Source organism: Crinia signifera, chromosome 4 (assembly GCF_055691185.1).
Source record: "Crinia signifera chromosome 4, ASM5569118v1, whole genome shotgun sequence".
Classification (NCBI taxonomy): Eukaryota; Metazoa; Chordata; class Amphibia; order Anura; family Myobatrachidae; genus Crinia; species Crinia signifera.
The window spans coordinates 136,468,450-136,496,290 of NC_139220.1; the positions used below are offsets into that span (position 1 = coordinate 136,468,450).

At 40.3% G+C, this 27,841-nt stretch overlaps 1 protein-coding gene across 1 annotated transcript in view; it reads left to right on the forward strand.

Annotated features, from left to right (window-relative positions):
- TRHDE (thyrotropin releasing hormone degrading enzyme) overlaps positions 1-27,841 on the forward strand; it is a 619,915-nt gene that overhangs the window by 408,063 nt on the left and 184,011 nt on the right. The gene's annotated exons all lie outside the window — the stretch shown is intronic.

Genomic DNA, 27,841 nt, shown 5'->3' on the forward strand with positions numbered 1-27,841 from the left:
GGCCGGCGACTATACAAGTTGTCGCATCCATTTGCAAACAGAGCCTGCACATGTGCATTAATGGTTATGAGCATACACAAAAGCAAAACGTTGCTCCCCCATGCGAATGCGCATGGGGGAACGAATGACCTTATTTGTGCAGCAAATAGACAAGGAACATTTAAGATGCGCATGCTGGTTATTTCACATCAGTGGTATGCACGCCTTGTGAAAGTGATAGGAGAGCGCTCATGACATAGTTTATAAGTGGTTACACCACAACTGGCATTTGTACAAATGTGCCCCCCCCCCTACTTTTTTATATGCAACATAGTAAATAGATGAGACTCAAGAGGTGTCAAGGTGACTGTTACAGTGAGGTTGGTGTTCTCGCCAACTGGCCAGAAACCACATCAGGCTCACTCTGCATCATCATTAATTTTAAATATCTCCTTCTGTTGCTGTCTAAAAACAGCTTGCAATATCCCTCTGTACAGATTAAAATGGTCAGTAACTGTGTTACATGGCGGTGACAAACCTGCTCAGAGTTCAGCAGTTGAAATACTGTACATCCTTTGTAATGCATCTGCAATACATTCTAAAATTTCTAAGGTGCATGAGAGAGAAAAAAAACAGCAAATGCATAAGATGGGGGGGGGGGGGGTTATTTAAACAGCAACTGGTGATAAGAAAACATGAACATTCACCTTATAAAAACTTTTTAACTTTTTTTTGTATCTTTAACATAAAATTCCCATTATTCATTGCAGAATAAGTCTCTTGAAAAAAGAAACACAAGGTTGAATTAGATTTTTAACAGGCAAGGAAAATATTGATTCTTTCATATTTCTTTTAGAAACCTTTCTACGTTTGGCAGATGCATTGTAAAATTGTTTAAAAGTTATAACACCTGGAAAAATTGTTTCTATTAGTGAGTAAAAATAGTAACATCACATTACTTTCTAGCAAAGCTCTGTGATCTGACTAATCCAGCATTTAACTTGCTCTATTTCCAAGAACTTTAATTTGTCAGTATTTTCCCACTTAGAGAAAGATTTACTAAGCATTGAAAAGTGATAAAATGACCAACCAACCAACGAACCAGTCCCTGTCGTTTTTCAAACCCAGCCTGTAACATGACAGTTAGAACCTGATTTCTTGGTACTTTATAATTCTCAATTTTATCACTATTAAAGCTTAGTACATGTGGCAGATGACACGATTCATGCTAAAGCACATCACCCCTGCTGTAAAATTCCTGTAGTATCGGCAATGTGCAGTTGGGGTGTGGCCATGATGATGCATTTGTAAGTGACACACCCCTGTGCAATTTCCTTAAGTAAGCACCGCCCCACCCTGCCTTTATCCCAATAGCCCTGCCCCAAGAAGATGGCAGACAGAATGTTGGAAACCCTGGCTAATAGTATAATGTCAGTGATTGTAATGCAGTGTGTGTTCATTGAGTTATGTAGTGATGGTGTGTGCTCATAGTGTAATGTCAGTTATAGTAATGCAGTGTGGGCTCATTAAGTTATATAGCGATGCAGTGTAATGTTAATGGTGGCAGTGGCTGCTGATAATGTTATGTTAGTGGTACTTGTACTTGGAAGCAGCACGGGTAGGAGACAGCCAACCTGCTATATTAATACAATTCTAATAATGTTGACCTGAGAACCAACCTTAATGTGATGGTAAGAGATGAAGTTATGCATGTGGTATATGATAACAAAATGAGGGTCTTTAGTAGAAGAGGGGGTAGGTTTAAACACTAGTGGGAGGGCTTAGGGCCAGGCTGGAGGGGAAAAGTTAAGGACAGACTGCTGCAAGGGATGTTTAGGGTTAGGGGGTAGGGGGAGAGGGTACATACCGAGCCCTTGTCAGCATCCTACATATTGGGATGCCGAATGATTGCAATTATATAACCTGAAACATATGGCGGAAAAGTGCCACTTCCTCTACAATCTATCAATGGAGCACATATACTACTTGGTGGGAGAGCTTTGTGTTTAAATAAATTCTGTGTAAATACAGATGAAGCACCACTCACTCTTGCATGGGCTGGCGATTCCATCACGAGCCCCCGCCAGCCACCGGGGGCACGTGCACCGATGTGATGGAGCTCCCCGCTGCTGTCTGCCACCTCTCCCGCTACCATCGCCAGTCCCCACCACTGCCCCGAACTCCCCAAACCCTGCTCGTCTCCCTGAAGCGGAGACGGGCAGGGTCCCGCCACCCAGCCGCCGAGAGACTGGGATGCACGTGCGCCCCAGTCTGATGGAGTCCCCCTACGCTGGTTTTTGCCAGTGGGGACACTCTGGCGAGTGCCGGGCAAAGATGAGAGAGGCTCCATCTGTATGTATATCTGTATGTATATATATATATATATATATATATATATATATATATGTAGAAAGAAGTAGAGAAAGAGTGCTTCATGGTGTATTAAACGATAAACAATTTAATAGAACTAATCTCCATGGTATATAAGTCAGAGACTCGTACCACATAAAACAACACTGTGGACTGGATACCACACGGTAAAAGCATACAGCCAAAGGCAAAGCTGCTCACGATCATCCTGAACGTATAGCCGGACACATCCACCAAGAAGCCGCAGCGCTGACTTGCTTTGCAGTAAACAGGGAAGTCCCTGACCGCCAGAGGCCAGAGGGAGATCAGCTGGAGGAGCACGTCGTAGTCCATGCTCTGACACGTTTCGTCATAAGACTTCATCAGAGGGCGTGGCTACTACACGTGCTAGTTGGAAATACATACTGCCAGACCTGTCAATCAAGACAAGACCAGCCCGGGGATTCCCATCACTTAAGAACAACGGGGAGGAAAGAATAACGCCTCCTGCAGTATTACGGCTAAGCAAATTAAGGCAAGCTGATATGTATAGCGTTTGAAAAGGATGACAAATCATCTAAGCATACAGTACAAAATACAGAAACACTAGTCCTATATCCATACTTATATGACCATGAACAGCTTTTTACATAAAAAACTGTTCCACACCACAATAAACAATAATTATACACAAGAATATAAATATTCTCAAAAATACCTATATAACAAATGCATTTATGCACAGCCTTAATAGACATAGAATAGGAGTTATTTAATAAACCCCTGCAAAATTGGATCCATACAATAAGCGATATAAGACTAAATGACACTTATAAAAACAGAAAAAACTTGTTAAAAATAATAATAATTGTAATTAATCTCAGAAGAGCTATCGAATATAACAAAACACATATAAAACCAAGGTCGGTATATTACACGCATTAATTAGGGGCTAAGTTAGTTAATAAACGGAGTCATTTCCTAACCCTCGTTCAACCCAAAGGGGGCCAGTGTATTCATCCTAAGAATCCAAGTTGTTTCAGGCTTTAATAAAAGTTTTTCTTGATCTCCTCCCCTTATTCGGCTGAACGAGTTCAATACCTTTAAACGTCAAACTTGAAGAATCACTATTATGAGCCTCTTTAAAGTGTCTGGAGACACTATGGTTCAAAATTCCATGTTTGATATTGCGGATGTGCTCTAAGATGCAGACCTTCAAACAACATATATATGTGTGTGTATTTATAGATGCACACATCTATATAGATAGACAGATATCTGTGCACACACTTACAGTATACAGTATTTTATAAACTTAATTATATTTATTATCAGCTCTTCCAGTTACATTTTAATGCTTTGTTGCAAGATAAAATTATTTTTATGTTACGGTAATACAATTCAAGAGAAAATCAGCATTATCAATGCAATTTAATATGTAGGCATATTAAAGATATACCTTGTTGAGTAGCATGACATTCAATTTTGCTTTATTTTAATGTCAGGATTTCTTTGTTGTCTTGGAAAATTAAACATTGCTTACTGCATTGTGCCATGTCTTAGAAAGTCTCTCACTTTCCAAGCCACTGGTTATGGTCAGTACATTCATTATAAATTATTATTTTTGGAAGCAGTTATTAAACAAAGTGGTTAACTATTTACTCATTATATGGTAAATTCATACAAACCAGGGTCCTTTATTATATAATTTTACTTGCTTTAAAAAAAAATATTTTTACTGTATTTGGACAATAAAACAAAACAATTGCAACACAATAAAAGAATAGCAACAGTCTTAGATGGTACTGAATTTGCTATACTTTCTTACAGTGTGCTCAATGTACATAAGTAATTGTATTGCAGGTTAAGATAATAGACTGCGGTGGTTGAATGACAGATTATTCTGGTACTGTTGCAATGCAGATAACAATTCAGAGTCAAGACAGAAGCCAGGCAATGCCATCAGAGTCAAGAAGAGAGACACGAGGAGCAGAGGCAAATTTAGACTTTATGGTGCCCTAAGCATGGCCCAGGTTTAGGGCACTCCTTGGCCAATCAATCCATAGCACCATATTTTGCTGATAATTGCCAAGTACCTTGACACATGCACAGTCTAGAAATAAATGCTTATCTACATGAACATTGGTATTGCGTACAAATCTGAATCAAGATCTAGGTCTTTTGTAAGAAGGTTTAATACCTGTGTCAAATTTAAAGTAAATTGACTGCCCATATACAGTGGATGAAACCATTTTGTTTGTCCAAGCATTTTTTATTTCTATCAGAAAACATCAGATGGACTTTGCGGTGGGTCTATGTGATATTGTGACGTCAAGCTCAATGCTTCTCTGGGTGTTTTGGATGGCAATTTTCTGCACAAGCATTTTCAATGTCTGATTGGCTACAGCTTCGCTTTAGTCCCACACACAAGAATAAATAATTACACAGTGACAATAATGAGACAAAAAATAAAAAGGACATTGGGTCCTTGTAGTTCTATGATGTACACACACAGTATGGAGATACAAATATAATATAAAAAATGGGTACTTGTTTCCTAGCACGGCGCCACCGATTTTAATTGTATGCAATCGGTTTGCAAAAATCGGGTCAATCGCATCGCATGCAACCAAATTGCATGCAATGCGATTGACCCGACAGACCCGATTTTTTAAATTGGAACCAATGTTAAATGGTCCCTGAGACTCGATTTTACATTGGCACCAATGTTAAATGCCCCCCATTTTTCATTGTATGCCCCCCCCCATTGTTAACGCCACGTCACGATCAACGTGAACCCGAAGCATGGGGAGCGCAGCAAGCCCGCGAGGGGCGGCGGTACGCGTCCTCCGACTTTTTCATACCCCCACTATCCACATCGGCGTGGAGTTGATTTTATATAGCGTGGCGAGCGCACATGCATTACTTCAGACCTATTACGCTTCGGGCTTGAATTCAACTCCACACCGACGTGGATAGTGGGGGTATGAAAAGGTCAGAGGACGCGTACCGCCACCCCTCGCGGGCTCACTGTGCTCACCACGCTTCGGGTTGGCGTTCATCGTGGGGTGGCGTTAACAATGAGGGTGCATTTGACATAGAAATTACCCATCAGGGTGGGTATACAATCAAAAAATGGGTGTGGGGGGCCATTTAACATTGCTTCCTATGTAAAATCGGGTCCATCGCATTGGTCGCATTGTATGCCATTATAATGGCATACAATGGACCCAATTTTACATAGGAATTTAACATTACATACAATGCTTACAATGTAAAATCGGGTCGGTCGCGTCGGTTGCATCGCATGCCATTATAATGGCATGCGATGGACCCGATTTTACATTTGTCTGGAAACCTCAAAAAAAGCCCGAAATCGGGTCCGTCGGGTCCCATCGCATACCTTAAGTTAAATCAGTAAAGAAACCAAATAGCACTATAAAATTACTATGTTTGGAAAATATTATTCCTTATGCCAGTAAATTGTAGCCTCAAAGCTTTACATATAATTGGGAAAAAACTAAAATATTCTACCTAGTCATTAATTTTTTGTTATCTTACTTTTAATGTTTTACTTGGAGAAAGGGATTGCAGTACTGAGAACTTGTGATATATAGGCCTATATAGGGCCTTATTTTGGTTCATTCTTTCTGACAAAATCCTTCTTAGATGGGCAAAACCATGTGCACTGCAGGTGGGGCAGATGTAACATGTGCAGAGAGAATTAGATTTGGGTGGGGTTTTACTTCAAAGTGAGATCTATATTGCAGTGTAAAAATAAAGCAGTCAGTATTTACCCTGCACAGAAACAAAATTACTCACCCAAATCTAATTCTCTCTGCACATGTTACATCTGCCCCCCCCTGCAGTGCACATGGTTTTGTCCATCTAAGAAGGATTTTGTCAGAAAGAATGAACCAAAATAAGGCCCATAGTGACAGGTTAACCTCTTTATGCTTCCAATGTCTCTTCCTAAATAACCAATTTGTCCATAGCTTCACAAAACTGATTAATTACAGAAATGTCATATAAGGCTTTACAAATATAACAGTAAGCATAATGGCTATATTTACTAAAGGTTCGTTTAAAATTTTCAGTGTATTTTAAGGGTTAACGTATGAAAAAGTTGAAATTAGTATTTCACTTTTTTTTTTGGTGTCAATATTGACAACTGAGCACATACTGTAGCTTCACCTGCCATGCACTGGGCTAGGTACCTTGCTTTGCTACTACTGTTCTTGGCACACTTTGCCAACCCAAATCCATCTGGATGGTAAAGTATAAAAAAGTTTAAAAATTTAAAAAATCATGAAAATCTCCTGTTGACCTTCATAAAGTATGTGTTGACATTCTGCTTGTCAACATTTTGACCATGCCAAACATATGCTGTCCACCGATTGAATGTCAATTTAGGATTGTCTATCAGCCCTCTGAATATCATTTTAAGCTATCTAAAATCTTTTGAAAAAAAATAAATCTAAATCAATATCATGTTTAAGGGACTTAAACCACATGTACTATCATTTAAAAGTTAATATTCAAAGAAACATGTTTGTTATACCCCCAGAAACAAATTATCAATTTAAATTGATATTTTGTCGATATTATAATATTGCTTATTAATGCTTGCATTCAATGGATTTTAGTTTTTACTGCTAATAATACAGACTAAAATATAACCTGCTCATTGTTCTACCATAATATTGGCTTGATTATGTGACCTTCATTTTGCCCAGAGATTACAACTTGCACTTTTGATTAATTAACAATTTAGCAGTGTATGATATTATTCCAATGAGAGATATGGGGCATCTAATCGCCCATTGGTGCTGCTAACTAATTTACAATCTGGCAGTACATGATACAATTCCAAATTAAAATTTGAGTCATTTAAATTAATATTGTAGTTGTTAGTTAGTTTTGTTGTTCGTATTTGATAATATGTTTATGTTTTTGAGTGATCAAATATTTTCTAAATAAATTTTAATACAGAACCTACTCTGATTTTAATGTGAAAGTGAACATATTATATTTTATTAATATCCTGTTTAAGACCAGTGCTCTTGTGGCCATATATTTTTGGATTATTCTTTTTGAGGCACAAGCAAGGTCTTTCTCCAGAGCAGCAGAATCCTAGGATATCATAATATGGCGACATCTGGAATTTTTATAGTGTGTGTATTGTGTGTGGATATACGCTGCATACATATGCATTTACTTTTTAGTTGCAAAAAAACATACACCCCTCTATAAATTGAGTACTGCCACTAATAAATACAATAAGCCACTGATTAAATGACCTTTGATTAAACTGTAATAACAACTCCCAGCATCACACACGAGGGCAATTTTGTCCAATATCACGGGCAATATGGTCGCTGAGCGACCATATTGCCTGCAATGGGAGTGTGCACCGGCGATATATCGCTGGGTGCGCGCTCCCGTTTTCTACCCCGTAGTGATCGCTGGTCGCAGGAACATGCTCCTGTGACCAGCTGATTTCCACTTCCGGGCTCCCCCGGCAGTTTCTTTTTCAGGGATGGTCGCTGATGCAAACAGGACACTGAGCGATATATCGCTCACCGCGAGCGATATATCCCCCCGGGTGTACGGGGCTTAAGATGACAAAGAAAGGCATTACACATCTCAGCTATAGCCTCAAAGCTATAATTAAAATGATTGTGACTAAGTGCGTCTGTGCGGGGTTAGCTGCTAGGAAAAGGCAGGTGATCAGCCTGCAGAAATGAGCAATATTGGAAAACTTTCTGCGCTCTACCCCTAGATAAATGATGAAGTGAGGCTAAGTGTTGGTTTAGGAAAACCTTTTTATTTGTTTCACACAAGACATAAGAATAGGGCACACAGCATCTAATGACTTTCCCAAGCCTCCTCCTTGTGAAACGGAATCGAGCACATGGAGCTCCGCTTGCTTCGCGTACTCCCGGCGGGCGAATTCTCACGAGATCACCCGACCAGGAAGTAACGCGAGTCAGCGTTGTAGCCTCCGTGGACCAAGAGCTGCCGGAGCCATACATAGCTCCCAGCCCAAGAAGCAAGACACCGGCGACGAGGGACTGATACCCAGGAAGTGCGGGTGCACCACCAGAGGTAAGGGACGCCGCCCTCTGGTGCCACCCAGCACTGATGCTCACCACCCACCAACAGATTTCCATCTGCCCCCGCCACTCTTGCCCACTTCCACCAGACCTTATCTCCACTCCAGCAACCTGCATCTAGGAGCTGGAGCATAGAGACTTTAATCTTTACTGCTACAAATGGTTCTGACCTTTCCAATTGACCTACAGACTGTCCCCTCACCAAGAGACACAGACTGACTACCTTCCCGACAAATTACCATCCAGACCTGACAAAGTTAGTTAGCCTCAGTGAGAGAACTGTGCTGGGTAACTGGAAACGGCCCCTCTGACCAACAGCAGCAGCACAATACCAGTCACATCAGTGTGACCTGGATTTGGAGAACTTTACCCTCCTGAACATGCCTGTAGAATACCTTTACTGCACTTTTTTACTACTATTCTTATATATTGTGTGAAACAAATAAAAAGGTTTTCCCAAACCAACACTTAGCCTCACTTCATCATTTATCTAGGGGTAGAGCGCAAAAAGTTTTCCAATATAATGAAAATGATGAACAACTAAAACATTCTTCGTAGTTATGTATTACCTTGTGACAAACTCATCTCCTCTACCTTGGGCACAGTTAAAATGCTTCCACACAAAATGCACCCAGGTCTCCATGCATAAAGCAGGACAAACATACCATATAGTATATAAAAGTGAAAGTGCCCCAAAATGACTCTTTACACCACAAGTTGCCACTGAGATGCAGCATCTTCAAACCACATCCAGCCTTTTTAACAGTCTAATATTATTACCCCCAACAGGATTCACCAAACAATTTATCTTTATACAATGGAGCTCAGATGCTACCAACATTACCCCAAAAAGCCTCTAAAAACTGCCCTACAAAAACTCAGCATGGCACACAACCAACCTGATTCTTTTCAGCTGTAAAATGAGAAACCCAGACTGAGAAAAATAATGAAAATATCCTAGCACCAAGCAAGGGTTTAAAAATTAGAAATATAATCACACCCCTGCTTATGGAATGCTAAAAAGTCCATAACCAGCAAATAAGCACCATGTCTACATTGTTGCCGGGTGTGCAAACTACCACTTGATCCTAACATAGGACTTATATGCAAAATACTTCTATCAATCAACATGTAGAATGGCTGATGGAAGTAATCTGTACATATATTGAAACATGCATGCTGCAATCTGCACTATCTAGACCCAAAACAACTCAACAATGCTTAATAGTTGCAGCAAACAAAAGTTTGTTAGGAGGAAAACATCAACCATGAACCATGAACCAGCCATTGCGCCCCGAGGCAAACACAAATACCAATAGCAGAAAGCCAAAATGAGGACACCAAACTGTCAGCATGTGCAGTGAGCTTCACCGAATGTCCCCTACCTAACTGATCAGTCTTCAACTTTTCAATTTACAAAGCACAGAAGCATCCATGGCAAAAACATTACAGAAAATGTTAAGAAACATATGCTTTTCTGGAATCAACTTACTCACTAGCCTAGCAAGCGCCAAAAGAAATGTATTCAGCCAAATGAAAAGCTGTCTTGGTAGTATCCAAAGCCAAGCCACCAACAACCCAAATTAGTGAACAGAACAATTTCAAATCATCTGGCTTGCATGAATCAGTGCTAACCATGATTTCCCTCAACCAGTGCATGACAGCCTTCAAAAGATAAATAGATTTAGTAGGAAGCAGCAAGTTACAATAAAAAGAAATTGCAGAAACCACTGCAGACATAAACGCTTTAGAGTGATCCCTCTGATAATGTTCCCAAACAAAAGCCATAAAACACTGTTGAATTGGTATGCCCTCCTGATTACTCATGGCATTATCAATATATTTTCCAGTTTTCTCATTCAAAGCTCAACTGACTCTAAAATCTGAAATAATAACAACAAGATTTTGTCAAAAAAACCTTTTCACATTTCCATGGTTCCGCTCACGACTCCCCATATAAACCAAGCAGTGATTGTACCATACATTTGAACATTCTCAAACATCAAATAATCAATAATTTGGACTAACAATGGTACAACTATATCTACTGGCAATAGTCAGCATTTGAAACCCATTCAGGACATACAATACAGGTGATATGGCCATCAGTCTTATTTATAACCAATGGCGCACAGATCTCACTTCCCACTTGACCTTTAAAAAGAAAATAATAAAAATAATAATTTAGACTAATCATTTAGACATCTCAATGCACCAATATAAAAATGAACTGAATTTTTCAAAATATGCACAGTAAGCAGCAAAACCCAAAAATGTTTTTAAAATATTAAAACAATTTTAAAACTCCTATTCAACTTAAAGCCCATTTACTGTATGGCATAAATACAATGTAAGTAACCTAAAATCTGTCTCAATATCTAACTTTGCCAACAATGCTTCTTTGCCAAAACGACTAATGAGTCTGACGGCATCATTGTAGTTTTAGTTCTTGGCTCTACAAACTAACTCTCAGATCACATTATTCTTAGATCTACTATAACATAGGGATAAAGCAAAATGCTGGATTTGTCTGTATTTCCTCAGAGTCTTCTTAGTGGCCACGCCCAATGGTGAAATGCTGAAAACCAACAAATGGGCATCGGGGAAAATGGATGCACATACTGGTAAGATGAAACTCAACCTTACTCCAGACAACCACATTATCCCTCCGCATGCAACCCTTCACCTTAATGAACCAAATAGATGTAATACTGTATACCAAATACATGTACTTCATGGCATTGATAATGTATGTACACTTGACAGTATCCCTACATAACATTAAGCAAAAACCAGCATGACACCCACACAATAGTTATAATTACTTCCTCCCCACTGAAATTGGCTTCTTGGTCTGTTATAAACCTCTCTTATTATCAAGAAGGAAACATCAGATCATTTTGGGACACCATCACGTTACATAAACCAACCATAGCAGCTCTATCACTAAGGCCAGGAAATTTCATTTGGAAGACTCCATTAGCATGCCAACAAAACAGAGCCCATTGCTGCACCATCCCTGCTCGCAAATTGCCGCAGGCTGTCAATCACCTGACATTTGCAGCTACATGTGCAGTATGGATCCTTCTATGCGTGTCTTTTCCATGATAGCAACCGGACTTTAATCAGACCCAATGTGCAGTGACACAGTGTATACTTATTCAGGTAAAATCCAAATTAACTTCGTAAATTCACAAACACACTTACTCTTAAGCACTTCATGTGCCTGAAACCCAGGTTGACATTATAACTGAATACCATAATATGCCTAGTAGAAGGGCAAATAGTGAGGTGGCTTGTTTGGGTCCAGATTAGATTCTCAGCCACCAGGACCCCCAATTCTGACCCCGTGGGGTTCCCAGAGGAATAAAAAGTGGTCCAGCCGGTACACAAAGTGGGTCAGCAAAGAAAGATATGGCAAAGTTGCATTACATACAGGGCGAAGAGGACATGGTGTTTAAAAATAAATGTGGTCAGATCCAGGAACTGACCACAGAGAGGTGTATGCCAGGCACACCATGACCATAAGGAGCATATTCAAGTCCTTCCACTGTATGGGTTTTGATAAGAACTTCAGATAACACTAGGTAGCCAACTCCTAGGTGTGTTGGAAAAGCTGACAAGCTTAAAACAAGAAAATAATAAAGTTTAAGTAATACTAATTGCACAAACAAACCTGAGCATCACTGGTACCTCAGCTAGTATATATTTAAGCTCATGCAGCTTTCATTCACTTTAATTACAAATTGACACGTTACCATTCCTATTACTATTTTCTATTGTTTATAACATATTTATATTTAAAAAAATGTTTATACTTGGACGCTGTGTCAAATATAAAAACCTTTGGTACTTGTTTCCTAGCACGGCGCCCATCGCATTGTATACCATAAGACTAAATATGGTATGCGATGCGATGTTGTACAATAAAAAAATTGTATGGCATTGCATGGCATATATAGGTAGAATAATCTTATTGGTTGCTAAAGGCAACTTCACTTAATTTATCTCAAATGTTTGATTCATCTCCCCTTAATTTCTATATAGTATATTAAGTAAAGAGCATTTCTCCCCATGGCTGTTCACCTTGATACAGGCTGTTGACCTGGATACAGTGTTCTCCTCTAAACCTGTTATAGGAGGAAGGTCCTGAACCATTTCTCCCTCTGCATCCCCCACCAGTGGAGAAGGTTCACAACTGTCCAATGCAGAAAACATGTGATTCCTGCACTGGTCAGTGGCCCTTGTAGATAGGGAAGAGCATAAAGAGCATGTAGAGTATAAAGATTTGTTCTATTTTGTTGGGGGAATGGGCAGCCTGAACTCTCAGTTGGTTAACTCAGCCTGGCTGACAATCCAGCACATCATTGGACAAAGTAAGTAAGTTGCAAGGCAAGAAGTCCTAGAGGGGATAATACTTATAGCCACAGGATGGAGAGCAACACCCTATACCAGCAGACTCTCCCTTCAAGTAATTTCAACCAAATACACTTTGATGCCATGCAATGAGAAGGAAGGGTGTGGCTGTGCATGCTGGCCCCTGATATTCACTGAAACCTAATCCTCAGAGATAAATCCTGCTCATCTGGGCACACACAATACACGTACATATGGTATGCAAATGCATACATGTACTGCCCATTCATATTGTCTGCATGTATAATATGAAGTGCATCATGTAGGGATATAAAAAAAAAAACATTAGTGCCATTAAAGAGTTCTAAACAGGACTGTTGGCCAGACATATTATAGCATGATAGTGACATGAAGAGAGTTGTGGGAAGCCTCAAGACATAAGAAGATGAGTAAATATAGACAATAATAAGGAAAGAGAAAGATGGGAGGAATAAAACTAGTAAGGGTGTTTGGGAGGAAGATAGGGAGATGTTAGAAGACAGAGGAAAAAATAAACCACTGTATAACTTTGCACAATAGCTAGCAACTCAACAAATGATGGGACCACCCAAAAAATAGTTTGATATCAACTTGATGCTCTAACCAGTAAAGTTTATTTTTTTTTAAAAAGAACAAAGTTCCTACTAAACGGAATTCAGGTCTATAATAACTATAGTCCTTCCAGTGCTAATTACTACAGTATATAGTGGATTTATATTTCCCATCCTCCAGTCATGAGAAATTATACCTGTCAGCAGTGATTATTTTAAAAATAAGGTTTATGGCACTGCAAGCACTACTCATAATTATTGTAATACTGTGGAGAAAATATTTTATAATAGGTGATTTAATATGGCATCATTTATTACTGTTTATTACTTTTTAATAATATAAACCATCTAGAGTTTAAGTAGCACCTCTTCAGTAGTAAATATACTTTTGTCTGCAGTACAGTAAGGTGATTCTTTCCCCTCTAATATAAACTACAGAAGGTAAGCTTAGGATATTCAACAATAAATTTAGAGCAAAAATATACAGCTATGACTATGTCTAATTTTACATATGCATTAACTTCAGTTTTTAGCATTTCTATTGTTGTTTATACTTTTACTAACGTGTTTCTGTAACACCTTTTTTCTGACTGCAATCTTTTTCTTTCTATTTGTGTTTTACAATGTGTAGTGTGACGAGTCTCTCTTAGGCTAGCTTTATTGTTTTTTTATTGGATCTATCTGTACTCCTTATATGATGCTTATTAGCATTTACAACAGCTGCCAGTTCTTTGGAGACTCATATAATATTTAATTTCCACTCGTTGTTTTTACTAAGATATCTGACACATACTGTACCATCAGCTGTATGTATGTTTTTGTTTTTTAAATTTCATTATTTTCTATAATGAGAAGTGGTGGTTATCCATTATGCATGTGAAGCTTCTGTCTAGGGGTGACACTTACTGGGCTCAAAGCATGCTCGGCTGTATCAGAGCTCAGCTAAGCTAATAACCAAATGACACCACATCAATATTGATTTGCTTTTAGTCAATATGACTTGTTTTTTTATTTTGTAACTAAGGGAGGGAGAGAGTGGCAATGGTCATTAAATTGTGGTGGAGGAGGGGAAGTGAGGTTGGTGCTGCTTTGGCAGTAGGGAAGCCCCAACATGAATGGGTTGGTGACATGATGTAAGTGGTCAATCAGCCTCTATTGATTAGACCCCACAGTGACCAAACCTCAAGTTCTTTTAAAAACAATATATTGTACACTTTGATGTATTCTACTCTAGTCAGGCCCTTCAGTATGAAACATCTACTGGCTAGCTGATACACAATCAAAGCTCGTAAAAGTCAAATAGAGTATAAACAGTATCCTTTAATGATGCAAGGGATGCAGATCTTTAATAACCATAATCCTTCAGGATACATATATTGGCATTCACAATACACTGTGCAGTATGTTAAAAGAGTAAATGTCGATATGTTCATCATATCAGCATGTACCATATTGATTTGTAACATGCGCACATTGCCATAATGTCAACATGTTCAAAATGTTGACATCTAACCTTAACCCTTACACTAAACCTAGCCCCTAAAGTTAACCCTAATTCAAACATTGATATTTTCACTGTGACATGCAAATGTAGTGTAACCCTGGAGATGCAGACTATTTACAGCATGCCACACTTAGGGGCAGATTTATTAAGCTCGGTGAAGTGATAAACTGTCTTGTTTTTATCACTGGCCAATCAGCTCCTACCTGTGAAGTTACAGGCTTGGCTTGAAAAATGACAGGTAGGAGCTGATTGGCCGGTGATAAATACCAGACAGTTTATCACTTCACCGAGCTTAATAAATCAACCCCTTAATGTGTTATCTGTAGTGTTGCCCAAAGACCTTTGGTCAAAATATATATTTTTTAAAGAGATTGTATGATCCCCTTTATACATGCTATCACTTGGACTTGTACTACAAGAAGCAACAATATGAAATCCCATTGCAAAGGCTGTAACCAGCACCAGGCTTTTGTATGCTAGGCGGAGCACATGCTCTAGGCACAGATAGATCAATTGGCGCCGGAGCCGTGCACTGGAAGCTGTGTTGCCGGCTCGCCCATCCTGCTTGCCCGCCCACTCCCTGCTCTTACCAGCAGCAGCAGATCTCGATAGTTTAACTTGGTGTGCCTCATTACATTTGTTAGCAGGGAACCAGGTCACTCACTCCATCTACCCGGCGGCACAATTTACCTTGTCTTTTTTGAGACTGAGACAGCTCTGTCTCCATCTCTACTGTGACAGCCTCACCGACGATCAGGGCTGCCAGCACAGAGAGCACTGTTAGCAGAGCTTTCTGTGTTATGAAATACACACAGGACTCGGAGCCTGGCTGAGGGGACAGTGCACACTGTTAGCAGTGGAAGTGTCAGGCACTTCCCTGCACTGTGCTGCAGTCTCTCACCTGCTGGGCTAGCAGCTGGCTAACTTCTCTGCACAGAGGCGAGCTCTTGTGCATTCTGCAGTGCCCTGGGCTCCAAGCTCCGCCTCCATGTTCTCTCTGCCAGACGGGACTTCAGGGGGCAGACAGAATGATTACTGCACGGACCAGGAAACCCTTGCAGCAGCAGCAGCTGACATCAGGTTCCCTGCACTAATGTATATACAGTGATATTAAAGTGTACTCTTTATTGTTCTTGCTTACTGCATTACCTTTATAGAAAATGCAGGTTTTTTTTTAAGTATAAACTGGTTCAAATATTTTTTATATACTATGATTAGTTGATAAAAACTATCCACCCCTCTCTATCTATCTATCTATCTATCTATCTATCTATCTATCTATCTATCTATCTATCTATCTCTAGAAACCCCCCTGCGTTTGCCCCATCTACTTGGAGTCACAGCAGAATCGCCCACTTGTCCCCTGATCTGCCGTCGTGGCAATCAGCTCTGTAGAAGGGAGAGATACAAACCGACATGGAGGTAGGAGGGCCCTGCTCGCAAGCTTACAATCTAATATTGCCAGTCTGATACTTGAATCACCCTGCAAGGGCCCCGCCTACTACAAATGGGGGGGGGGCAGCGAAACATGCCCTTGCTCCGGGCACCGTGGCACGTAGCTACATCACTGAACAGGAATCCCTTTCTCACCCAATATATACCTCTATGGGGAAACACCTCATTCCCTCCTTCACTGAGTAACCCATGCTTTCTCATGTGGAGAGACAAGGGATTAGACTCTTCTAACAAAATGTTTGACCCAGGAGGAACTATTATGTAATTTTCAAATCTCTCAAATAAATATAAACTTGACTCACACCCACCTATACATGTATCTTCAGATAAGACATTTTCTGCAATCTATTAAAGCAACTCCGCCTTCAGCCCCTACTCCTATGGTAGCGACTTGCATTCAGAATATAGACCTAATTTTAACATACAGTATATACTGTGAAAACCATATAGATTAAAATTTATATACCAGCTAGTCTTGCACAATTTGAGTGGTAGTAAGGCTAACTGGACATTGCTATTGGATAAATGGAAAAAAGACATTCCCTGTCTGGGAAACTTGGAAGATATAACTTCCATGCATTCTATACCCATGAAAGCACTGCAATCCGTCTACCTACAAGAAGTGTATCTACGAACACTTCACATGGCATGGTACTTTTGAGTTATCCGGGCTGCCGATTTTTTCATCGCGCCCGAAATCGTGGGCATCGCGTCGGTCGTGGCCGTTATAAGGGGCCGCGACGCGATGCCCGCGATTTCCCATAGACAGTAATGTTAAAAGACACGATGGACCCGATTTCCCATAGACAGTAATGTTAAAAGACGCGATGGACCCGATTTCCCATAGACAGCAATGTTAAAATAAAATGACAATGTGAAATTGGCCAATATGGCCATTTCACATTGGATATGTTTTAAAAAAAAGGTTTCATGGCCCCCCACCACCGTTAACGCCACCCCGCTATTGACGCCAACCCGAAGCGTGGCGAGCGCAGCGAGCCCGCGAGGGGCGGAGGTACGCGTCCTCCGACCTTTTCATACCACTACTATCCACGTCGGCGTGGAGTTGAGAATAGAATAGTGTGGCGAGCGCAGCGAGCCACCGAGCCCGAAGCGTGGCGAGCGCAGCGAGCCCGCGAGGGGCGGAGGTACGCGTCCTCCGACCTTTTCATACCACTACTATCCACGTCGGCGTGGAGTTGAGAATAGAATAGTGTGGCGAGCGCAGCGAGCCACCGAGCCCGAAGCGTGGCGAGCGGACGCGGACACCTGTGAAGACCGCAAGGGGATGCGGATACCTGTGAAGGTATCCGCGTCCCCTCGCCACGCTTCGGGCTCGGTGGCTCGCTGCGCTCGCCACACTATTCTATTCTCAACTCCACGCCGACGTGGATAGTAGGGGTATGAAAAGGTCGGAGGACGCGTACCGCCGCCGCTCGCCACGCTTCGGGTTGGTCTCAATAGCGGAGTGGCGTTAACGGTGGTGGGGGGCCATGAAACCTTTTTTTTTAAAACATATCCAATGTGAAATGGCCATATTGGCCAATTTCACATTGTCATTTTATTTTAACATTGCTGTCTATGGGAAATCGGGTCCATCGTGTCTTTTAACATTACTGTCTATGGGAAATCGGGTCCATCGTGTCTTTTAACATTACTGTCTATGGGAAATCACGGGCATCGCGTCACGGTCCCTTATAACGGCCACGACCGACGCGATGCCCCTGATTTGGGGCTAAATCGCGGGCATCGCGTCGGTCGGGTGTCCTTAAGTTAACTAAACTTAAGGACAAAATCGGCAGCCCGGATAATTCACAAGTACCCATGGCATATATTACTCCATACCAACGAAGATACATGATCTCAGAAGAAAAAGGATACTGCACTAAATGCAGAACAACCAAGTCTGATTACTCGCACAGTATGTGGGACTGCTATAAATTGAAAGTATTTTGGCATAAAGTCATCGCATTTATTAACGGAATGTTTACTACGAAATTTACCTTCGACCCTAAAGCTATCATGGGACTTAAGTTTTCCAGCTGGCCATTGGATCAGATTTAAAAACATACAATTCCATTACTACTTACTATATTGACAGTAGCCAGAAAATGTATACTAATACATTGGACTAAAAACTGCACCCCAACTGCTAACTGTCAAACAAAAACTTATACAAATCATATACTTTGGCATAAAATATGCGAGGTTGGATCATCATGATGGAGCCCACAAATTTTATAAAAAATGGTCACTATTCATTGCAACTTTGGATGAAACCACCAAATTACAAATATTCACTTTGTTTGAAAATGTATTGGTAAACTAGACAACTTCTGTATAGCTTAGATATATACTGACAGCATACCCCTCTCTCACCCTATCCCTCCTCCTCGATCCTTACCCATCTTATCCCTATGTTTTGTGTTATATTAGAAAGTCTATAATATTGTCATATAATCACTATTGTATACAACTATGTACGGGCATAATTGTACCTTGTGTTGACAGAGGAAAGCACTGACTGTCTAAAACTGCCAACCACCAGAAGGGGACACACAAGCATGAGATGCTCATGTGTTCCCTTCCTATGGAGCTCCCCGCTGGTCCCTGTTGATTGCCGCCACCTCCCCTCATCCCCCCTGACCCTGCCCATCTCCCTGAAGTGGAGGAGGGCAGGCTTTGGGTCCCCCACCGCCCGGAAACTAGGACGCGTGTGCGGGAGAGATGCTCGCGCGTCCCAGTTAGATGGAGCGCTGGCTTGCCAGCAGGGGCATTCTGGTGAGGCCCGGTGCTGGCTGAGAGACGCTCCATCTGTATTAAGGCTGAATAGCCAGATTAAGCAGCCATGAGTAGTATGTTGTGAGTATAAAGTGAGCTCAATAAAAGCAGTCCTTTTGTTTTCTGAGTTGCTGTTGTTTCTGTCCTTCTGTTTCACTTTGGTGTAACGCCAGCATAATGCGGCAGTTATTTTTAAATTATGCTGACCATGGCATTCCAAGATACCAAGTTGGTTTCAGTTTCTTTCAGTTTCTGCCCAGTTTAAGTCCAGGCTGAAGTGATGTAATTGTTTTCTTCCTACTGTAAATTCTGACAAAATATCTATAGTCAGCTTTCAATAGTCAGTCAAGGCTATAAAGTCAGCCTTCTATCCTCTAATAAGTAGACCCCTACAAGCTGTTTGTAAGTTCATTGATTGAGACCAGCCAGTGCCCCTCTCCCACTAGCAATAAAACTAAGATAAGCAAATGGTAAGAGGTTACATACCATATAGAATATTGCAGTATGCAAAACAGCTAGTTCAGTGCTGGTAATAGCAAGTGATATGAATTACCTGTAATGAGAAGAAGTTACATCACAGTTGTCCCAGGCTATGTCCAGGCTGAAGTTATGTAATTGTTTTCTCATTTGTAAAGCGACATTCTCCTGGGATCCCTCTAAACACCAACCACAGTCGAACAATAGTTTAAAAGCCTGCATAGATCCCTAAGATCTGTTCCGGCTTAATTGTGTAAATAATTTTTAAAATAATTTAAGATAAAAAACATTAAATGCATGGTATCTCCTTATATTTTCTATTGCCAGTCCTGGGTTCTTTAGCCTAGACTTAAATACTGAAATAGGAGGAACAAAAATTTATCATGGAATCCCTAAGGAAGCAGGGACCCCCAAACATGTGTGGTTCCCCTCCCTAATACAACTCTGCTGCTGGCCGGTATGGATCTAATTAGTGATTCATATTGATATTTTTTACTACAGGAGTTATACTAGTCCCCAAAAAAATATCAGGGCATGATGGCACTTTGTGAGATACAAGTGCCAGCATGCCCAGGCACCTAGTGCTTCCTGGCACTTGTATTCTACCTGTAACAAAAGACAAAACATATACACTAAATTTTGAAATATTTTATAAAGAACCCCCCACACACACACACACACACACACACCCTTTGTTCTCCAATTTATTACTCATAAATCAAATGAGTTACATCCTCTGTATTAAAAAGTACTGTAGCATCTCTGTGTTTTATTAAATTAAAACAATTATGCTTCTTCTTCTCTGGGAACCCATTTTAATTTCAATGCTTTATACCCTCTTTATTCCAAGTAGAAATATTGTACTTGATTTTGTGTTGAGACCTGGAAAACATGCACTGGGGCCCAGAGGACTGAGTTTGAGAACCTGTGGTATACAGCAAAACAAACCAACCACTTACTATATTAATTTTTTTTTTTTTTTTTAACATCAATATTTTTATTGAATGCAATTATAGGGGGGGGGGTACAGAAAAAAAGAGAAAGGGTAGGGGGGATAGGGGGAACAAGTGTGGGGGGGAGGGGGGGGGAGTTCTGCAAACATACAATCAAATCGGCAGAGTACATATGTTAGACATAAAATACAAAGCATAAAAAGACATGGGCAGAAACAGATAACAGCTGGAGGCATACGTGCCAAACATAATAACCATAGGTTGCGGTCGTCCGCTACTTTCCGTGGTTCGTGGGCAAAAGGTCAGGTAAGTAGAAATGTGGCATTGGGGGAATGTACATTGCTTAGAGCTATCGAGACTCACTCATTAAGGCTAAATTGACGGGGATCGCAGAGGGATGGCTTAGGGAAATATTGTGAACCCTGTCCGTCAGTGACGTAGTCATGCCAGTAGGACCAGCGCACTAGAGGGGAGGAAGTTGAATAGGAGTATGGGATGTATTCTGTTTCCATAGTGTAGTTGAAGTGGGTTTTTTGAATAACCTTCACAATTTGGGGAGGCATAGGTTGTTTCCAGCATTGAGCCAGGGCTGAGCGGGCTGCAATAAAAATGTGTCCCAAAACATAACGTTTGTGAGGAGGAATCGAATCAGGAAATATGTTTAGTAGTGCCACTGAGGGAGAGGGGGGCAATGAAATATCTAGAGCTTGTTTAATTAAGTCAAATACATCTCTCCAATAGCTAGTGATGGAAGGGCAGGACCAAAATATGTGATAGATATGGCCAATTTCTCCACACTGCCTCCAGCAGAATTTGGAGCAAGAGGGCCAAAAAGAGTTTAGTCTGTCAGGAGTCAAATATAGCCTGTGAATCAACTTTATATGCATTTCAGCATTATTTAAGCAACGTGACATGGAGTGGGAGGATAGGAAAATTTTACTCCACAGGGCATCTGAAAGTGTTAAGCCTAGGTCAGTTTCCCATTTTTTCTGTGCGTTTGATTTAGGGATATCGGATAAGTCTAGAAGCATTTTGTACCAGAACGTGATGTCTCCTCTGGATTGTGGCTGGTTGAGGCGAGAGTAAATTTGTAGGGATAAGGCGTTATGTGGGCCCGACTGGCGGGGGGCACTTTTCCACCAATTACATATTTGATAGTAGTGCAAAAGTTCAGACCCTGGGATAGAGTATTTATTCTGTATTTGAGGGAATAGTAGCAAGCATTGGCCATCTAGAATATCACCTAATTTAGTCACACCAGAAGCAATCCATTTCAGGAGGTGCAGATTGGGTATCAATTTGGATATCGACTTCAGGGAGATGTATGATAATTGGGACGTAGAATGAGGAAGCTTAGCCGCTAGTGAATCCCATACTAGGAGGGAGGCTTGGGTAGAGGGGAGGAGCGAATGAATTTTGGGCCTGAGGGCTTTGGGCATCCGAAAAAGGTCCTCAGCAGGGAACGGGACATAGTACCTTTCAAGCCCCACCCACCTCGAGTCGGAGTCAGCATCAGAGAGGAGTTTTAATTGGGCCAGTTTACAAGCATTGTGGTAGAGACTCAAGTCCGGAAGAGTCAGGCCACCTTTAGCTTTAGGGAGGATAATTCTGGAGTGGGCCAGTTTAGGGGGGCCAGAGGACCAAATGTATTTGAGCATAATTGAAGTGCATGTTCTTTTTTAGGGAAGACATATGGGATAGTACGAAATATATACATTAATTTAGGCAGGAGAGTCATTTTGAAGGCCGCCATGTGGCCCAACCAGGAGATATCGAATGCAAGCCAGGACTTGGTGAGGGCTACTATATTAATTCTACACCTGCAAGTGTGGTGTGTGAGTGGTGTGTGAGTGTGGTACATTTGCTGTAGGTATTGGATTGTTATTCTTTGATTATCACCATATTGTTCTTCTGTTATCTATAAATGATGACCTTTTCATGCCATGCCTTTCTGTTATTGATATTATTTTAGCTAAAGTTCAATGTGTAATACTAGGTGCGACAGAAAGGTCATAAACATAAAACATAAAAAGGATGTTCCTTAAACTCCCTAATGCGGACATGTCCAAACTATGGCCCTCCAGCTGTTGTAAAACTACACATCCCAGCATGCCTTAACTTAGTTTTAGCATTCCCTAATAGCAAAACTGGGCAAGGGATGATGGGACTTGTAGTTTCACAACAGCTGGAGGGCCATAGTTTGAACATGTCCGCATTAGGGAGTCTAAGGAACATCCTTTTTATGTTTTTAGGGCACAAATGTATCCAGCTGTACATGATCACCACATAATTGTTTGTGTGACTGACAGTGGCTGCTGTTATCTTGATTTATTTTATATTTATATGTACTTGCATTTATATGGAACATATCATTTTACTGTGACTTTCCTTGCTATTGAGGGTGGTGTATTTCTATAGTGTAGCTGTCACATAGTAGAGAATGCATAACATAACCTTTTTAGGTGCATCATTAGTGTTTATTGTTATTGTACTGCAACTGATCTTTTGCTGGCACTGAATAAAAGAGTAGAAACTCACAACATCTACATAGCTGTTTTAATGATGTTTCATGACTTTACAGTGTATAAAATAGAGTAAACTTTAGAGCTTTTGGGAAAATATGCTTAAATATCTTTTCCCGGACAGAGTTAATTCTAAAGTCAATCTACATGTTTAGTTTTTGTGGTCACCCTTGTGGATAAAGCAAACAACCTTGGAAAGGATTTAATTGCTACGACAAGTACTAAAGTATACTCTCTCTAGATATTGGTATTGATCCTTAGACTAATTGATTCATTTGGTTAATAATTGCAGCTCTTAATGCAGTTAAATGCTAAAAATGTTTTGATTGCTTCTATAAGTCCTTTAAAGACTTATGTTACCTCTCCTTTCAATTATGAGTTCATATTCCACAGTGTGTGCTAAAGAGATACTTGTCTTAGAGTGAACTGGCAAACTGACAGAAAAAGTATTGTAAAACATAATACTTTCCAAGCACTAAATAAAATAAGAAAATTTAATTAAAGAAATCATCAACCAGAAAAACCAAGACAGTAAGCTTTTTCACTCACTAAAGCATCATTTTTTATAACCTAAATACGGTATGTCTGTTTTCTGTAACAAATTATTGATCGCCATGGCAGATTTGAGAAACTGATGTTCTCCCCTCATATGCTTTTGCTGCTCTTATTTATTTATTTAGTTTCTTACATAGCGCATCATATTCAGTTGCACTTTACAATTGGAAACAACAGTGTTTAACAAACTGGGTAGAAGCAAACAGACATACTGTAGAGGTAGGAGGGTTGTGCTCGCAAGCTTACAATCTATAGAATAATTAGACCATCTTCTACTCTATTCTCTCAACAATGGTACCTAATTCTCGGTTTCTGCCACCCTGATGCTTATTTCAGTGTCATGTCTGCTGATCCAACAAGTACCATGTACTTGTCCTACATGGTCTTATACTATAAGTTGCTGTTTTCTACATTTGTAAACTAGTAAGCCCGCTTGAAGCAAACTCTTCGAAAGCTCATCTGCTACCTTGTGATTGCCTCTGTGTTTGTGTGCATGTGCAAAAGATGTAGTAGAAATGTAGTTTCACTATCTGCTAACAGATGAAAGTGTTTCAGAGACACACAATCAGACACTAGACACACACATATATATATATATATATATATATATAGTGATAAAAAGGAACGTCACTCCAGGTCTTGGTGCAAAAAAAACGTAGTTTTACTTGTGCCTACGGCGTTTTGGGCAAAGCCCGTCTTCAGGACATACTTAGTATGTCCTGAAGACGGGTTTTGCCCGAAATGCCTTAGGCACAAGTAAAACTAAGGTTTTTTTGCACCAAGACCTGGAGTGACGTTCCTCTTTATGACTGTTTATGTGTGTGGGGGCAACTTCCACAAATGGACGAGCACCCGGGCAAGTAAGAGCATGGAATGGTGGGCAGTGCTGGTCCCTTGCAAAGACTATATATATATATATATATATATATATATATATATATATATATATAAAAAGAATACAAAACAGTGCGCTGAACTTAGTGAACCTGTATCCAGTTCAGTTCAAAATCAATGAACAGGTCCAATACTTTGTAGGACGTTACGGCAATCAGGTCTTTTCACCCGGCGGCTCCGTTTCTCAAAACCGAAGTTTTTACCTGTATCCAACAGGTGAAGGATTTTCTAGACAAAAGAGAATGGGCGCTGATAGTGCATGAATTTGTTTGAACAAATTTTTTTTATTCTCAGCACAAAGAAAACAGGTGTAAATAGACGTACCAATGTTGGCGGTTCTTATTCACCGTGGTCAAACAGCATAGAATCGGTGCGGTGCACCTAGTGTTGGAGCCGGTTACACTCGCTCGTCCAGTCTCCAACACACAGCAACAATGGTGGGATTGATCACAACGCTAGGCCACGCCCCTACACGTTTCGTATCAACTTCGTCAGAGGGCTGGCCTAGCGTCGGTCAGTCACCTCATTTATACCAGCATATATATATATATATATATGTATATATATGGGTGCAGGATGAGTAATCAAGAAAGAGGGATATAGGTATGGGGAAACTACCGAATCATGATTTACGATATTATCAGGCATTTACCATGCCTAGGTTTTAGGACAATAAAGAAAATGGGTTTGGATGTTAAATGGATTACAGAGGCACAGGGAGGAAATATTACTTATGAAGATTATTAAAAACCTTTTCCCTTAAGCAAGATGGGAAATAAATTTCAGTGGTGATGTATGGAAGCTTTAAAAGAGTGGAGATGCTTCCTAAAGCAAACTATCAGTTTCTACCAATCTATTTATAGAATGTAATTGCAAAATACTAGCTAGAAGATAAAAATGTAGAAAAAAAACCTGGGGTCCCACCCCACGAGCATAACCAATAAGTCAGCAGGGTAATGCCAAAGCCAGAAGACACTTTTGCAAAGCTAAAGTTACCCTTCGATTATCATTGCAGTTAGGCTGATTTGTCATTTCCAATCATAGGAGCCTATGTTATTTTCATAACATTGTTTTCTATTCGATGTGAACAGCCAGTCAGGTGTGGGGCTCCTCTGGACCTCAACGTGATTGGCTGAGAGGTGTCCCATTGAGTGATATCAGTACGATTCTCCTTCAGTAATGGCTCAGTCCAGTGGTTCATTTTTTTGCCTTTTTTGTCTACATGGACCATAGAAGATGTGATCTACACTGAAACTAGGTGAGTATTGGAATTTATTTTCCACAAGTACAGTATCTAGTGGATTCTACTCGACATGAGGACATGTCAATGTTGTGTGTGTTTGTGCTTTTTATTCTATTATTGAATGACTGGTCCAAGAGCCCGGTTTTAGTTTTTGAAATACTGGAGGACCCTAGGCAATTTTTCCCCTATATTTCAGAAACCAGGACTGGCTCAAAGAACATGGGGTTGGTTAAACTTGAGCATGTGGTTGGTTAAACTTGTGGGGGGAGACGCAATGCAATTTTTTAAAACTATTTCTTACTTTTTACACAGAGATGCATGAATAGATCTCACTGAACAATGCATGCTTCAGCAAATATGAATGAAAAGGTGCCGTCGCACATACGAATGGTCATAAATAGAACTCTATGGCCATGTGTGGCCAAGTTCTATTGATGGTCTATCCATTCATAATGTTGAATTCACAGAGCTCACCATCCATAAAAATGCCAACTCAAAAAAAATTCCAATTCCAATTTCCAATTTTCCAATTCACTGTTATGCAACTTATAGGCACAAATAGGAGCAAATAGGTATGCATATATATGCATTTGTAATCATTCAATCTTAGTAAATTTCACTATTTAAACCTTCTGATTGTGTATTTTATAATGTATGATTTGGCATGTTCCTGAATCTCCATTGCATCATACCTGTTTCTTTTCATTGCACTAGACCAAAGATTGTTGACTTCTCTTAGAGATAATTGCAACCAACACATCATACTTGGAACAGTATGAACTGGATACAGTAAAACACAAATTCTTTGAAGAGGTTCCACAAATACTAGCTATTGTTTAAGAATCTTAAGTTATCCTACAGAATGGTAAAGAGGGTATTTTTACTGCAAAATTCAGTATCAGCTCAAAACACAGTCTATAATTTAAAGATACAAACCAGTTCCTAACATGCAGTTTCTAACATGATAATAGCCAGTCACAACAGGGAACATGCCTTTTTCTGGATGGCATGGGGTGTGGAGGGGGTGCTGAACTGGAATGTTCAGTATCTGGGTATTTGTGCCAGGGCACAAAAGGTAAATTTGGAGAACTGACAAGACTATGCAGATAAGAATAAATATATAACAGCTTCTTTATTATATGTAAAGGTGTCTATACACCATGTGACTTCTCTGAGGGGAGAATCTTGCCGCCTGGCAACACCCTCATTCATACCATGTCTCCGGCTGGTATGAATGAGGGTGTTGATATAGTGCCTTTTCTGCACTGATATCATCGATGTTTGGCCCTGGACTGGTGAAGCATTGTTGTTGGGTTTTTACCCCTTTTCCCTTCCGATAGTCTATGGTTGTAACATCGATGGTGTGCAGTTCTGTATCTTCATCTTGCATTTTACTTTGCCGATTTTTATATGCTATTTTTTATGTATGCATTTGTTATAGTTCTGCTATCAATGTATGTACTTTCTATATAAGTCATTTTGTATCTGCTATGTGCACATTGTAATATATTGTATTTTTCATTCTATATTGTAAACTATTTATTTGGGGTATTGTACCTTTAAGATCAAGATTGAATTAATTATGCAAATGTTATCCAGAAGGGTATTTAAATATTGACTGAGCTACCAAATGACCAGCCTCCTGACAAAGTCATCACTGACGAAACTAGTTGGGGTGTTTCTCCTGAGTGACGCAGACTCTTCTTTTGACGCTGCTGACGTCCATCGTATGGTCCCGGCATCCAGGCTCTGCAGAGCTTGCTTTTTTCTTGCAGAGGTCTGGTGTAGCTATGGGGGTCCGCTGTGGCCCCGGCTTATACAAATGCTGTTATGTACGAGATAGAACAATCTTTGATTTTCTCAGATGGTCACCTTATTGACGATGTTTGCATGTATTATCGTTATACTGAAGATTTAATAATTTTCTGGACGGGATGCAGTCAAAATCCCGACGGTCAAAATCCCAACATTTAAAATCCCGACAAGGTCAAAATACGGCATATAGAATGTAGACAGGTGAAAAGTCAACATGATTTTCGGTCAACAGGTTGCGAGGTCGACATGGAT